Source organism: Periplaneta americana, chromosome 2 (genome assembly GCF_040183065.1).
Source record: "Periplaneta americana isolate PAMFEO1 chromosome 2, P.americana_PAMFEO1_priV1, whole genome shotgun sequence".
In the NCBI taxonomy this organism is placed as follows: Eukaryota; Metazoa; Arthropoda; class Insecta; order Blattodea; family Blattidae; genus Periplaneta; species Periplaneta americana.
In genome coordinates this window covers 4,512,616-4,529,305 of record NC_091118.1, presented here as the reverse complement: position 1 = coordinate 4,529,305, position 16,690 = coordinate 4,512,616, and positions in this window count along the sequence as shown.

Sequence of the window (16,690 nt, the reverse complement as noted above, 5' to 3'; positions counted from 1 at the left end):
CTGTAAGCAGAATACGTAAAAGTGAAATCGTTGAAATCGCTGTAGGCTGAATACGAAAGAAGAGAAATCGTTGAAATTTCTGTACGCTGAATATTAAAAAGTGAAATAGTTGAAATCGCTGTAGCCAGAATACGAAAAAGTGAAATCGTTGAAATCGCTGATGGCTGAATACGATTGAAGAGAAATCTATGAAATCGCTGTACGCTGAATAGGAAAAAAGAGAAATCGTTGAAATCGCTGTACGCTGAATACGAAAAAGTGAAATCGTTGAAATCGCTGTAGGCTGAAAACGAAAGAAGAGAAATCGTTAATAATCGCTGTACGATGAATACGAAAAAGTGAAATCGTTGAAATCGCTGTAGGCTGAATACGAAAGAAGAGAAATCGTAGAAATCGCTGCAGGCTGAATACGAAAGAGGAGAAATCGTTGAAAAATTGCTGTACGCTGACTACGAAAAAGTGAAATAGTTGAAATTGCTGTAGGCTGAATACGAAAGAAGAGAAATAGTTGAAATCGCTGTACACTGAATACGAAAAAGTGAAATCGTTGAAATCGCTGTGGGCTGAATACGAAAGAAGAGAAACCGTTGAAATCGCTGTGCGCTGAATACGAAAATGCGAAATTGTTGTAGTCTGAATACGAAAGAAGAGAAATAGTTGAAATCGCTGTACGTAGAATTGGAAAAAGTGAAATCGTTGAAATCGCTGTAATCTGAATAAGAAAGAAGAGAAATCGTTGAAATCGCTGTACGCAGAATACGAAAATGTGAAATCGTTGAAATCGCTGTTGGATGAAAACGAAAGAGAAATCGTTGAAATCGCTGTACGCTGAATACGAAAAAGTGAAATCGTTGAAATCGCTGCAAGCTGAATACGAAAAAGTGAAAAAGTTGAAATAACTGTAGGCTGAATACGAAAGAAGAGAAATCTTTGAAATCGCTATACGCAGAATACGAAAAAGTGAAATCGTTGAAATCGTTGTAGTCTGAATACAAAAGAAGAGAAATCGTTGAAATCGCTGTACGCTCAATACGAAAAAGTGAAATCGTTGAAATCGCTGTAGGCTGAATACGAAAGAGAAATCGTTGAAATCGCTGTCGGGTGAATACAAAAAAAGTGAAATTGTTGAAATCGCTGTAGGCTGAAAACGAAAGAAGAGAAATCGTTAAAAATCGCTGTACGCTGAATACGAAAAAGTGAAACCGTTGAAATCGCTGTAGGCTGAATACGAAAGAAGAGAAATCGTTGAAATCGCTGTAGGCTGAATACGAAAGAAGAGAAATCGTTGAAAAATAGCTGTACGCTGATTACGAAAAAGTGAAATAGTTGAAATTGCTGTAGGCCGAATACGAAATAACAGAAATCGTTGAAATCGTTGTACGCTGAATACGAAAAATTGAAATCGTTGAAATCGCTATAGGCTGAATACGAAAGAGAAATCGTAGAAATCGCTGTACGCTGAATACGAAATAGTGATACCGTTGAAATGGCTGCACGCTGAATACGAAAAAAGAGAAATCGTTGAAAACGCTGTACGCGGAATAGGAAAGAAGAGAAATCGTAGAAATCACAGTAAGCTGAATACGAAAGAAGAAGAATCGTTGAAATAACTCTAGGCTAAATACGAAACAAGAGAAATAGTTAAAATCGCTGTACGCTTAATACGGAAAAAGTCAAATCGTTGAAATCGCTGTAGGCTGAATACGAAAGAGGGGAAATCGTTGAAATCGGTGTATTCTGAATACGAAAGAAGAGAAATCGTTAAAATCGCTGTAGGCTGAATACGAAAGAAGAGTAATCGTTGAAAAATTGCTGTACGCTGATTACGAAAAAGTGAAATAGTCGAAATTGCTGTAGCCTGAATACGAAAGAAGAGAAATAGTTGAAATTGGTGTACGCTGAATACGAAAAAGTGAAATCGTTGAAATCGCTATGGCCTGAATACGAAAGAAGAGAAATCTATGAAATCGCTGTACGCTGAATAGGAAAAAAGAGAAATCGTTGAAATCGCTGTACGCTGAATACGAAAAAGTGAAATCGTTGAAATCGCAGGAGGCTGAATACGAAAGATGAGAAAGCGTTGAAATCGCTATAGGCTGAATACGAAAAAGTGAAATCATTGAAATTGCTGTAGGCTGAATACGAAAGAAGAGAAATCGTTGAAATCGCTGTAGGCTGAATACGAAAGAAGAGAAATCGTTGAAAAATTGCTGTACGCTGATTACGAAAAAGTGAAATAGTTGAAATTGCTGTAGGCTGAATACGAAAGAAGAGAAATCGTTGTACGCTGAATACGAAAAAGTGAAATCGTTGAAATCGCTGTACGCGGAATAGGAACGAAGAGAAATCGTTGAAATCACAATAAGCTGAATACGAAAGAAGAAGAATCGTTGAAATCGCTCTAGGCTAAATACGAAACAAGAGAAATCGTTGAAATCGCTGTACGCTTAATACGGAAAAAGTGAAATCGTTGAAATCGCTGTAGGCTGAATACGAAAGAGGGGAAATCGTTGAAATCGGTGTATTCTGAATACGAAAGAAGAGAAATTGTTAAAAGCGCTGTAGGCTGAATACGAAAGAAGAAAAATCGTTGAAAAATTGCTGTACGCTGATTACGAAAAAGTGAAATAGTTGAAATTGCTGTAGCCTGAATACGAAAGTAGAGAAATAGTTGAAATCGCTGTACGCTGAATACGAAAAAGTGAAATCGTAGAAATCGCTGTGGCCTGAATACGAAAGAAGAGAAATCTATGAAATCGCTGTACGCTGAATAGGAAAAAAGAGAAATCGTTGAAATCGCTGTACGCTGAATACGAAAAAGTGAAATCGTTGAAATCGCAGGAGGCTGAATACTAAAGATGAGAAAGCGTTGAAATCGCTATAGGCTGAATACGAAAAAGTAAAATCGTTGAAATCGCTGTAGGCTGAATACGAAAGAAGAGAAATCGTTGAAATCGCTGTAGGCAGAATACGAAAGAAGAGAAATCGTTGAAAAATTGCTGTACGCTGATTACGAAAAAGTGAAATAGTTGAAATTGCTGTAGGCAGAATACGAAAGAAGAGAAATCGTTGTACGCCGAATACGAAAAAGTGAAATGGTTGAAATCGCTGTAGGCTGAATACGAAAGAAGAGAAATCGTAGAAATCGCTGTACGCAGAATACGAAATAGTGATATCGTTGATATGGCTGCACGCTGAATACGAAAAAAGAGAAATCGTTGAAAACGCTGTACGCGGAATAGGAAGGAAGAGAAATCGTTGAAATCGCTGTAGGCTGAATACGAAAGAAGAGGAATCATTGAAACCGCTCTAGGCAGAATACGAAACAAGAGAAATCGTTGAAATCGCTGTACGCTTCATACGGAAAAAGTGAAATCGTTGAAATCGCTGTAGGCTGAATACGAAAGAGGAGAAATCGTTGAAATCGCTGTGGGCTGAATATGAAAGAAGAGAAATCGTTGAAATCGCTGTACGCTGAATAATAAAATGTGAAATCGTTGAAATTGCTGTAGGCTGAATACGAAAGAAGAGAAATCGTTGAAATCGCTGTACGCTGAATACGGAGAAAGTTAAATCGTTGAAATCGCTGCAGGCTGAATACGAAAAAAAAATCGTTGAAATCGCTGTACGCAGAATACGAGAAAGTGAAATAGTTGAAATCGCTGTACAATGAATACGAAAAAGTGAAAACGTTGAAATCGCTGTACGCTGAATACGAAGGAAGAGAAATCGTTGAAATCGCTGTAGGCTGGATACGAAACAAGAGAAATCGTTGAAAAATAGCTGTACGCTGATTACGAAAATGAGAAATAGTTGAAATTGCTGTAGGCTGAATACGAAAGAAGAGAAATCGTTGAAATCGTTGTACGCTGAATACGAAAAAGTGAAATGGTTGAAATCGCTATAGGCTGAATACGAAAGAGAAATCGTAGAAATCGCTGTACGCTGAATACGAAATAGTGATATCGTTGAAAAGGCTGCACGCTGAATACGAAAAAAGAGAAATCGTTGAAAACGCTGTACGCGGAATAGGAAAGAAGAGAAATCGTTGAAATCACAGTAAGCTGAATACGAAAGAAGAGGAATCGTTGAAATCGCTCTAGGCCAAATACGAAACAAGACAAATCGTTGAAATCGCTGTACGCTTAATACGGAAAAAGTGAAATCGTTGAAATCGCTTTGGCTGAATACGAAAGAGAAATCGTTGAAATCGGTGTATTCTGAATACGAAGGAAGAGGAATCATTGAAACCGCTCTAGGCTGAATACGAAACAAGAGAAATCGTTGAAATCGCTGTAGGCTTAATACGGAAAAAGTGAAATCGTTGAAATCGCTGTAGGCTGAATACAAAAGAGGAGAAATCGTTGAAATCGCTGTAGACTGAATACGAAAGAAGAGAAATCGTTGAAATCGCTGTACGCTGAATAATAAAATGTGAAATCTTTGAAATCGCTGTAGTCTGAATACGAAAGAAGAGAAATCGTTGAAATCGCTGTACGCTGAATACGGAGAAAGTTAAATCGTTGAAATCGCTGCAGGCTGAATACGAAAAAAAATCGTTGAAATCGCTGTACGCAGAATACGAGAAAGTGAAACAGTTGAAATCGCTGTACAATGAATACGAAAAAGTGAAAACGTTGAAATCGCTGTACGCTGAATACGAAAGAAGAGAAATCGTTGAAATCGCTGTAGGCAGAATACGAAAGAAGAGAAATCGTTGAAACCGCTGTACGCCGAATACGAAAAAATGAAATCGTTGAAATCGCTGTACGCTGAATAGGAAAAAAGTGAAATCGTTGAAATCGCTGTACGCTGAATACGAAAAAGTGAAATCGTTGAAATCGCAGTAGGCTGAATACGAAAGATGAGAAAGCGTTGAAATCGCTATAGGCTGAATACGAAAAAGTGAAATCGTTGAAATCGCTGTAGGCTGAATTCGAAAGAAGAGAAATCGTTGAAATCGCTGTACGCTGAATACGAAAATGTGAAATCGTTGAAATCGCTATTGCCTGAATACTAAAGAAGAGACATAGTTGAAATCGCTGTAGGGTGAATACGAAAAAGTGAAATCAATGTAAACCCTATAGGCTGAATACGAAAGATGAGAAATCGTTGAAATCGCTGTAAGCTGAATACGAAAAAGTGAAATCGTTGAAATCCCTGTAGGCTGAATACGAAAGAAGAGAAATCGTTGAAATCGCTGTTCGCCGAATATGAAAAAGTGAAATCGTTAAAATCGCTGTAGGCTGAATACGAAAGAGAAATCGTTGAAATCGCTGTACGGTGAATACAAAAAAAATTGAAATAGTTGAAATCGCTGTAGGCTGAAAACGAAAGAAGAGAAATCGTTAAGAATCGCTGTACGCTGAATACGAAAATGTGAAATCGTTGAAATCGCTGTAGGCTGAATACGAAAGAAGAGAAATCGTTGAAATCGCTGTAGGCTGAATAGGAAAGAAGAGAAATCGTTGAAAAATTGTTGTACGCTGATTACGAAAAAGTGAAATAGTTGAAATTGCTGTAGGCTGAATACGAAAGAAGAGAAATGGTTGAAATCTTTGTACGCTGAATACGAAAAAGTGAAATCGTTGAAATCGCTGTAGGCTTAATACGAAAAAGGAGAAATCGTAGAAATCGCTGTACGCAGAATACGAAATAGTGATATCGTTGAAATGGCTGCACGCAGAATACGAAAAAAGAGAAATCGTTGAAAACGCTGTACGCGGAATAGGAAAGAAGAGAAATCGTTGAAATCGCTGTAGGCTGAATACGAAAGATGAGGAATCGTTGAAATCGCTCTAGGCTGAATACGAAACAAGAGAAATCGTTGAAATCGCTGTACGCTTTATACGGAAAAAGTGAAATCGTTGAAATCGCTGTAGGCTGAATACGAAAGAGGAGGAATCGTTGAAATCGCTGTAGGCTGAATACAAAAGAAGAGAAATCGTTGAAATCGCTGTACGCTGAATAATAAAATGTGAAATCGTTGAAATCGCTGTAGGCTGAATACGAAAGAAGAGAAATCGTTGAAATCGCTGTACGCTGAATACGGAGAAAGTGAAATCGTAGAATACGCTGTAGGCTGAATACGAAAAAAAAATCGTTGAAATCGCTGTAGGCAGAATAAGAGAAAGTGAAATAGTTGAAATCGCTGTACAAAGAATACGAAAGAAGAGAAATCGTTGAAATCGCTGTACGCCGAATACGAAAAAGTGAAATCGTTGAAACCGCTGTAGGCGGAATACGAAAGAGAAATCGTAGAAATCGCTGTACGGTGAATACAAAAAAAAAGTGAAATAGTTGAAATCGCTGTAGGCTGAAAACGAAAGAAGAGACATCGTTAGAAATCGCTGTACGCTGAATACGAAAATGTGAAATCGTTGAAATCGCTGTAGGCTGAATACGAAAGAATAGAAATCGTAGAAATCGCTGTAGGCTGAATACGAAAGAAGAGAAATCGTTGAAAAATTGTTGTACGCTGATTACGAAAAAGTGAAATAGTAGAAATTGCTGTAGGCTGAATACGAAAGTGGAGGAATCGTTGAAACCGCTGTACGCAGAATACGAAAAAATGAAATCGTTGAAATCGCTCTAGGCTGAATACGAAACAAGAGAAATCGTTGAAATCGCTGTACGCTTAATACGAAAAAGTGAAGTCGTTGAAATCGCTGTAGGCTAAATACGAAAGAAGAGTAACCTTTGAAATCGCTGTACGCAGAATACGAAAAAGTGAAATCACTGAAATCCTTTTAGGCTGAATACGAAAGATGAGAAATCGTTGAAATCGCTGTAAGCTGAAAACGAAAAAGTGAAATAGTTGAAATCGCTGTACGCAGAATACGAAAAAGTGAAAACGTAGAAATCCCTGTAGGCTGAATACGAAAGAAAGGAAATCGTTGAAGTCGCTGTAGGCTGAATACGAAAGAAGAGAAATCGTTGAAATGCTGTACGCTGAATACGAAAAAATGAAATAGTTGAAATCGCTCTAGGCAGAATACGAAACAAGAGAAATCGTTCAAATCGCTGTACGCTTAATACGATAAAGTGAAGTCGTTGAAATCGCTGTGCGCAGAATACGAAAAAGTGAAATCTTATAAATCCTTTTAGGCTGAATACGAAAGATGAGAAATCCTTGAAATCGCTGTACGCTGAATACGGAGAAAGTGAAATCGTTGAAATCGCTGTAGGCTGAATACGAAAAAAAATCGTTGAAATCGCTGTAGGCAGAATACGAGAAAGTGAAATAGTTGAAATCGCTGTACAAAGAATACGAAAGAAGAGAAATCGTAGAAATCGCTGTACGCCGAATACGAAAAAGTGAAATCGTTGAAACCGCTGTATGCGGAATACGAAAGAGAAATCGTTGAAATCGCTGTACGGTGAATACAAAAAAAGTGAAATAGTTGAAATCGCTGTAGGCTGAAAACGAAAGAAGAGAAATCGTTAGAAATTGCTGTACGCTGAATACGAAAAAGTGAAATCGTTGAAATCGCTATAGGCTGAATACGAAAGAATAGAAATCGTAGAAATCGCTGTAGGCTGAATACGAAAGAAGAGAAATCGTTGAAAAATTGTTGTACGCTGATTACGAAAAAGTGAAATAGTAGAAATTGCTGTAGGCTGAATACGAAAGTAGAGGAATCGTTGAAACCGCTGTACGCAGAATACGAAAAAATAAAATCGTTGAAATCGCTCTAGGCTGAATACGAAACAAGAGAAATCGTTGAAATCGCTGTACGCTTAATACGAAAAAGTGAAGTCGTTGAAATCGCTGTAGGCTAAATACGAAAGAAGAGTAACCTTTGAAATCGCTGTACGCAGAATACGAAAAAGTGAAATCACTGAAATCCTTTTAGGCTGAATACGAAAGATGAGAAATCGTTGAAATCGCTGTAAGCTGAAAACGAAAAAGTGAAATAGTTGAAATCGCTGTACGCAGAATACGAAAAAGTGAAATCGTAGAAATACCTGTAGGCTGAATACGAAAGAAAGGAAATCGTTGAAATCGCTGTAGGCTGAATACGAAAGAAGAGAAATCGTTGAAACCGCTGTACGCTGAATACGAAAAAATGAAATAGTTGAAATCGCTCTAGGCAGAATACGAAACAAGAGAAATCGTTCAAATCGCTGTACGCTTAATACGAAAAAGTGAAGTCGTTGAAATCGCTGTGCGCAGAATACGAAAAAGTGAAATCCTATAAATCCTTTTAGGCTGAATACGAAAGATGAGAAATCGTTGAAATCGCAGTAAGCTCAAAACGAAAAAGTGAAATAGTTGAAATCGCTGTACGCAGAATGCGAAAAATTGAAATCGTTGAAATCCCTGTAGTCTGAATACGAAAGAGAAATCTTTGAAATCCCTGTACGCTGAATACGAAAAAAGTGAAATCGTTGAAATCGCTGTAGGCTGAAAACGAAAGAAGAGAAATCGTTGAAATCGCTGTACGCTGAATACGAAAAAGTGAAATCGTTGTAGGCTGAATACGAAATATGAGAAATCGTTGAAATTGCTGTAGGCTGAATACAAAAGAAGAGAAATCGTTGAAATCGTTATACGCTGATTACGATAAAGTGAAATAGTTGAAATCGCTGTAGGCTGAATACGAAAGAAGAGAAATCGTTGAAATCGCTGTACGCTGAATAAGAAAAAGTGAAATCGTTGAAATCGCTGTAGGCTGAATACGAAAGGAGAGAAATCTATGATATCGGTGTACGCTGAATAGGAAAGAAGAGAAATCGTTGAAATTGCTGTACGCTGAATACGAAAAAGTGAAATCGTTGAAATCGCTGTAGGCTGAATACGAAAGAAGAGACGTCGTTGAAATCGCTGTACGCTGATTACGAAAAAGTAACATCGTTGAAATCGCTGTAGGCTGACTACGAAAGATGTGAAATCGTTGAAATCGCTGTACGCTGAATAGGAAATCAGAGAAATTGTGGAAATCGCTGTACGCTGAATACGAATAAGTGAAATCGTTGAAATCGCTGTAGGCCGAATACGAAAGAAGAGAAATCGTTGAAATCGCTGTACGCTGATTATTAGAAAGTGAAATAGTTGAAATCGCTGTAGGCTGAATACGAAAGAAGAGAAATCTATGAAATCGCTGTACGCTGAATAGGAAAGAAGAGAAGTCGTTGAAATCGCTGTACGCAGAATACGTAAAAATTGAAATCGTTGAAATCTCTGTAGGCTGAATACGAAAGAAGAGAAGTCGTTGAAATCGCTGTACGCTGAATACAAAAAAGTGAAATCGTTGAAATCACTGTAGGCTGACTACGAAAGAAGAGAAATCGTTGAAATCGCTGTACGCTGAATAGGAAAGAAGAGAAATCGTTGAAATCGCTGTACGCTGAATACGAAAAAGTGAATTCGTTGAAATCGCTGTAGGCCGAATACGAAAGAAGAGAAATCGTTGAAATCGCTGTACGCTGATTATTAGAAAGTGAAATAGTTGAAATCGCTGTAGGCTGAATACGAAAGAAGAGAAATCGTTGAAATCGCTGTACGGTGAATACGAAAGATTGAAATAGTTGAAATCGCTGTAGGGTGAATACGAAAGAAGTGAAATCGTTGAAATCGCTGTAGGCTGAATACGAAAGAGAAATCGTTGAAAAATTGCTGTACGCAGATTACGAAAAAGTGAAATAGTTGAAATTGCTGTAGGCTGAATACGAAAGAAGAGAAATCGTTGAAATCGCTGTACGCTTAATACGAAAAAGGGAAGTCGTTGAAATCGCTGTAGGCTGAATACGAAAGAAGAGAAACAGTTGAAATCGCTGTACGCAGAATGCGAAAAAGTGAAATCTTTGAAATCCTTTTAGGCTGAATACAAAAGATGAGAAATCGTTGAAATCGCTGTTAGCTCAAAACGAAAAAGTGAAATAGTTGAAATCGCTGTAGGCTAAATACGAAAAAGGGAAATCGTTGAAATCCCTGTAGGCTGAATACCAAAGAGAAATCGTTGAAATCGCTGTACGCAGAATACGAAAAAAGTGAAATCGTTGAAATCGCTGTAGGCTGAAAACGAATAAAGAGAAATCGTTGAAATCGCTGTACGCTGAATACGAAAAAGTGAAATCGTTCTAGGCTGAATACGAAATAAGAGAAATCGTTGAAATTGCAGTAGGCTGAATAGGAAAGAAGCGAAATCGTTGAAATCGCTATACGCTGATTACGATAAAGTGAAATAGTTGAAATCGCTGTAGGCTGAATACGAAAGAAGAGAAATCGTTGAAATCGCTGTACGCTGAATACGAAAAAGTGAAATCGTTGAAATCGCTGTAGGCTGAATACGAAAGAAGTGAAATCTATGAAATCGGTGTACGCTGAATAGGAAAGAAGACAAATCGTTGAAATCGATGTACGCTGAATACGAAAAAGTGAAATCGTTGAAATCGCTGTAGGCTGAATACGAAAGAAGAGAATTCGTTGAAATCGCTGTACGCTGAATACGAAAAAGTGAAATCGTTGAAATCTCTGTAGGCTGACTACGAAAGAAGGGAAATCGTTGAAATCGCTGTACGCTGAATAGGAAAGAAGAGAAATTGTTGAAATCGCTGTACGCCGAATACGAAAAAGTGAAATCGTTGAAATCGCTGTAGGCCGAATACGAAAGAAGAAAAATCGTTGAAATCGCTGTACGCTGATTATTAGAAAGTGAAACAGTTGAAATCGCTGTACGCTGAATACGAAAGAAGAGAAATCTATGAAATCGCTGTACGCTGAATAGGAAAGAAGAGAAATCGTTGAAATCGCTGTACGCTGAATAGGAAAAAATGAAATCGTTGAAATCTCTGTAGGCTGAATACGAAAGAAGAGAAATCGTTGATATCGCTGTACGCTGAATACGGAAAAAGTGAAATCGTTGAAATCGCTGTAGGATGAATACTAAAGAGGGGAAATCGTTGAAATCTCTGTACGCAGAATACGAAAAAGTGAAATCGTTGAAATCGCTGTAGCCTGAATACGAAAGAAGAGAAATCGTTGAAATCGCTGTTCGCTGAATACGAAAAATTGAAATAGTTGAAATCGCTGTAGGCTGAATACGAAAGAAGAGAAATCGTTGAAATCGCTGTAGGCTGAATACTAAAATGTGAAATCTTCGATATCCCTGTAGGCTGAATACGAAAGAAGGGAAATCGTTGAAATCGCAGTACGCTGAATACGAAAAAGTGAAATAGTGGAAATCGAAGTACGCTGAATACATAAAAAAGTGAAATAGTTGAAATGGCTGTACGCGGTATACGAAAGAAGAAAAATCGTTGAAAGCGCTGTAGGCTGAATACGAAAGAAGAGAAATCGTTGAAATCGCTGTTGTCAGAATACGAAACAAGAGAAATCGTGGTAATCGCTGTAGGCCGAATACGAAAAAGTGAAATCGTTGAAATCGCTGTAGGCTGAATACGAAAGAAGAGAAATCGTTGAAATCGCTGTACGCTGAATACGAAAAAGTGAAATCGTTGAAATCACTGTAGGCTGAAAACGAAAGAAGGGAAATCGTTGAAATTGCTGTACGCAGAATACGAAAAAATGAAATCGTTGAAATCCCTGTAGGCAGAATACGAAAAAGTGAAATCGTTGAAATCCGTGTAGGCTGAATACGAAAGAAGAGAAATCGTTGAAATCGCTGTAGGCTGAATACGAAAGAGAAATAGTTGAATTCGCTGTACACTGAATAAGAAAAAGTGAAATCGTTGAAATCGCTGTAGACTGAATACGAAAGAAGAGGAATCGTTGAAATCGCTGCACGCTGAATACGAAAAAGTGAAATCGTTGAAATCGCTGTAGACTGAATACGAAAGAAGAGAAATTTTTTAAATCGTTGACGGTGAATACGAAAAAATGAAATCGTTGATATCGCTGTAGGCAGAATACGGAATATGAGAAATCGTTGAAATCGCTGTACGCAGAATACGAAAAAGTGAAATCGTTGAAATGGCTGTACGCTGAATACGAAAAAAGAAAAATCGTTCAAAACGCTGTACGCGGAATACGAAAGAAGAGAAATCGTTGATATCGCTGTAGACTGAATACTAAAGAAGAGAAATCGTTGCAATCGCTGTACGCAGAATACGAAAATGTGAAATCGTTGATATCGCTATAGGCTGAATACGAAAGAAGAGAAATAGTTGAAATCGCTGAACGCAGAATACGAAAAAGTGAAATCGTTGTAATCGCTGTAGGCTGAATAGGAAACAAGAGAAGTCGTTGAAATCGCTGTACGCTAAATACGAAAAAGTGACGTTGAAATCACTGTAGGCTGAATACGAAAGAAGAGAAACCGTAGAAATAGCTGGACGCTGAATACAAAAATGTGAAATCGTTGAAATCGCTATAGGCTGAATGCGAAAGAAGAGAAATAGTTGAGATCGCTGTACGCAGAATACGAAAAAGTGAAATAGTTGAAATCACTGTAGGCTGAATACGAAAGAAGAGAAATCGTTGAAATCGCTGTACGCAGAAAACTAAAATGTGAAATCGTTGAAATCACTGTAGGCTGAATACGAAAGAAGAGAAATCTTTGAAATCGCTGTATGCTGAATACGGAGAAAGTGAAATCGTTGAAATCGCTGTAGGATGAATACAAAAAAAAATCGTTGAAATCGCTGTACGCTGAATACGAAAAAGTGAAATAGTTGAAATCGCTGTGCAATGAATACGAAAAAGTGAAATCGTTGAAATCGCTGTACGCTGAATACGAAAGAGGAGAAATCGTTGAAATCGCTGTAGGCTGAATACGAAAGAAGAGAAATCGTTGAAACCGCTGTACGCTGAATACGAAAAAGTGAAATCGTTGAAATCGCTGTAGGCTGAATACGAAAGAAGAGAAGTCGTTGAAATCGCTGTACGCTGAATACGAAAAAGTGAAATCGTTGAAATCGCTGTACGCTGAATACGAAAGAGGAGAAATCGTTGAAATCGCTGTAGGCTGACTACGAAAGAAGAGAAATCGTTGAAATCGCTGTACGCTGAATAGGAAAGAAGAGAAATCGTTGAAATCGCTGTACGCAGAATAAGAAAAAGTGAAATCGTTGAAATCGCTGTAGGCCGAATACGAAAGAGAAATCGTTGAAATCGCTGAACGCAAAATACGAAAAAATGAAATCATTGAAATCCTTTTAGCCTGAATACGAAAGATGAGAAATCGTTGAAATCGCTATAAGCTGAGTACGAAAAAGTGAAATCGTTGAAATCCCTGTAGGCTGAATACGAAAGAAAAAAAAATCGTTGAAATCGGTGTAGTCAGAATACGAAAAAAGAGAAATTGTTGGAATCGCTGTACGCTGAATACGAAAAAGTGAAATCGTTCAAATCGCTGTAGACTGAATACGAAAGGAGAGAAAACGTTGAAATCGCTGTACGCTGAATACGAAAAAGTGTAATCGTTGAAATCGCTGTACGCAGAATAAGAAAAGGTGAAATCGTTGAAGTCCCTGTTGGGCTGAGTACGAAAGAAGAGAAATCGTTGAAATCGCTGTTCACTGAATACGAAAATGTGAAATAGTAGAAATCGCTGTACGCTGAATACGAAAAAGTGAAATCGTTGAAATTCCTGTACGCTGAATATTAAAATGTGAAATCGTTGAAATCGCTGTAGGCTGAATACGAAAGAAGAGAAATCGTTGAAATCGCTGTACGCTGAATACGGAGAAAGTGAAATCATTGAAATCGCTGTAGGCAGAATACGAAAGAAAAATCGTTGAAATCGCTGTACGCCGAATACGAAAAAGTGATATAGTTGAAATCGCTGTACGCTGAATACGAAAAAGTGAAATCGTTAAAATCGGTGTACGCTGAATACGAAAGAAGAGAAATCGTTGATATCGCTGTAGGCTGAATACGAAAGAAGAGAAATCGTTAAAATCGCTATACGCTGAATACGAAAAAATGAAATCGTTAAAATCGCTGTAGGCTGAATACGAAAGAAGAGAAATCGTTGAAATCGCTGTACGCTGAATACGAATAAGTGAAATCGTTGAAATCGCTGTACGCAGAATACGAAAATGTGAAATCGTTGAAATCCCTGTTGGGCTGAATACGAAAGAGAAATCGTTGAAATCGCTCAACGCAGAATACGAAAAAGTGAAATCGTTTAAATCGCTGTAGGCTGAATACGAAAGAAGAGAAATCGTTGAAGTTGCTGTTCGCTGAATACTAATATGTGCAATCGTTGAAATCGCTGTAGGCTGAATACGAAAGAAGAGAAGTCGTTGAAATCGCTGTACGCTGAATATGAAAAAGTGAAATAGTTGAATTCGCTGTAGGCTGAATACGAAAGAAGAGAAATCGTTGAAATCGCTGTACGCTGAATACGAAAAAGTGAAATAGTTGAAATCTCTGTACGCAGAATACGAAAATGTGAAATCGTTGAAATCCCTGTTGGGCTGAATACGAAAGAAGAGAAATCGTTGAAATCGCTGTACGCAGAATACGAAAAAGTGAAATCGTTGAAATCGCTGTAGGCTGAATACGAAAGAAGAGAAATCGTTGAAGTTGCTTTTCGCCGAATACTAATATGTGAAATCGTTGAAATCGCTGTAGGCTGAATACGAAAGAAGAGAAATCGTTGAAATCGCTGTACGCTGAATATGATAAAGTGAAATCGTTGAAATCGCTGTAGGCTTAATACGAAAGAAGAGAAATCGTTGAAATCGCTGTACGCTGAATACGAAAAAGTGAAATCGTTGAAATCCCTGTACGCAGAATACGAAAAAGTGAAATCGTTGAAATCCCTGTTGGGCCGAATACGAAAGAAGAGAAATCGTTGAAATCGCTGTACGCTGAATACGAAAATGTGAAATAGTAGAAATCGCTGTACGCTGAATACGAAAAAGTGAAATCGTTGAAATCGCTGTACGCTGAATACGAAAGAAGTGAAATCGTAGAATTCGATGTAGACTGAATACGAAAGAAGAGACATTTTTGAAATCGTTGGCGGTGAATACGAAAAAATGAAATCGTTGATATCGCTGTAGGCAGAATACGGAACAAGATAAAAATGTAGAAGTCGCTGTACGCTGAATACGAAATAGTAAAACCGTTGAAAACGCTGCATGCAGAATACGAAAAAAAAGAGAAATTGTTGAAAACGCTGTACGCTGATTACGAAAGAAGAGAAATTGTTGAAATCGCTGTACGCTGAATACGAAAAAGTGAAATCGTTGAAATCGCTGTACGCAAAATACGAAAAAGTGAAATCGTTGAAATCCCTGTTGGGCTGAATACGAAAGAAGAGAAATCGTTGAAAACGCTGTACGCGGATTACGAAAGAAGAGAAATCGTTGAAATCGCTGTAGGCTGACTACGAAAGAAGAGAAATCGTTGAAATCGCTGTACGCTGAATAGGAAAGAAGAGAAATCGTTGAAATCGCTGTACGCAGAATAAGAAAAAGTGAAATCGTTGAAATTGCTGTAGGCCGAATACGAAAGAAGAGAAATCGTAGAAATCGCTGTACGCAAAATACGAAAATGTGAAATCATTGAAATCCTTTTAGGCTGAATACGAAAGATGAGAAATCGTTGAAATCGCTATAAGCTGAATACGGAAAAGTGAAATAGTTGAAATCGCTTTTCGCTGAATACGAAAAAGTGAAATCGTTGAAATCCCTGTAGGCTGAATACGAAAGAAAAAAAAATCGTTGAAATCGGTGTAGGCTGAATACGAAAAAAGAGAAATTGTTGAAATCGCTGTACGCTGAATACGAAAAAGTGATATCGTTCAAATCGCTGTAGACTGAATACGAAAAAAGAAAAATCGTTCAAAACGCTGTACGCGGAATACGAAAGAAGAGAAATCGTTGATATCGCTGTAGACTGAATACTAAAGAAGAGAAATCGTTGCAATCGCTGTACGCAGAATACGAAAATGTGAAATCGTTGATATCGCTATAGGCTGAATACGAAAGAAGAGAAATAGTTGAAATCGCTGAACGCAGAATACGAAAAAGTGAAATCGTTGTAATCGCTGTAGGCTGAATAGGAAACAAGAGAAGTCGTTGAAATCGCTGTACGCTAAATACGAAAAAGTGACGTTGAAATCACTGTAGGCTGAATACGAAAGAAGAGAAACCGTAGAAATAGCTGGACGCTGAATACAAAAATGTGAAATCGTTGAAATCGCTATAGGCTGAATGCGAAAGAAGAGAAATAGTTGAGATCGCTGTACGCAGAATACGAAAAAGTGAAATAGTTGAAATCACTGTAGGCTGAATACGAAAGAAGAGAAATCGTTGAAATCGCTGTACGCAGAAAACTAAAATGTGAAATCGTTGAAATCACTGTAGGCTGAATACGAAAGAAGAGAAATCTTTGAAATCGCTGTATGCTGAATACGGAGAAAGTGAAATCGTTGAAATCGCTGTAGGATGAATACAAAAAAAAATCGTTGAAATCGCTGTACGCTGAATACGAAAAAGTGAAATAGTTGAAATCGCTGTGCAATGAATACGAAAAAGTGAAATCGTTGAAATCGCTGTACGCTGAATACGAAAGAGGAGAAATCGTTGAAATCGCTGTAGGCTGAATACGAAAGAAGAGAAATCGTTGAAACCGCTGTACGCTGAATACGAAAAAGTGAAATCGTTGAAATCGCTGTAGGCTGAATACGAAAGAAGAGAAGTCGTTGAAATCGCTGTACGCTGAATACGAAAAAGTGAAATCGTTGAAATCGCTGTACGCTGAATACGAAAG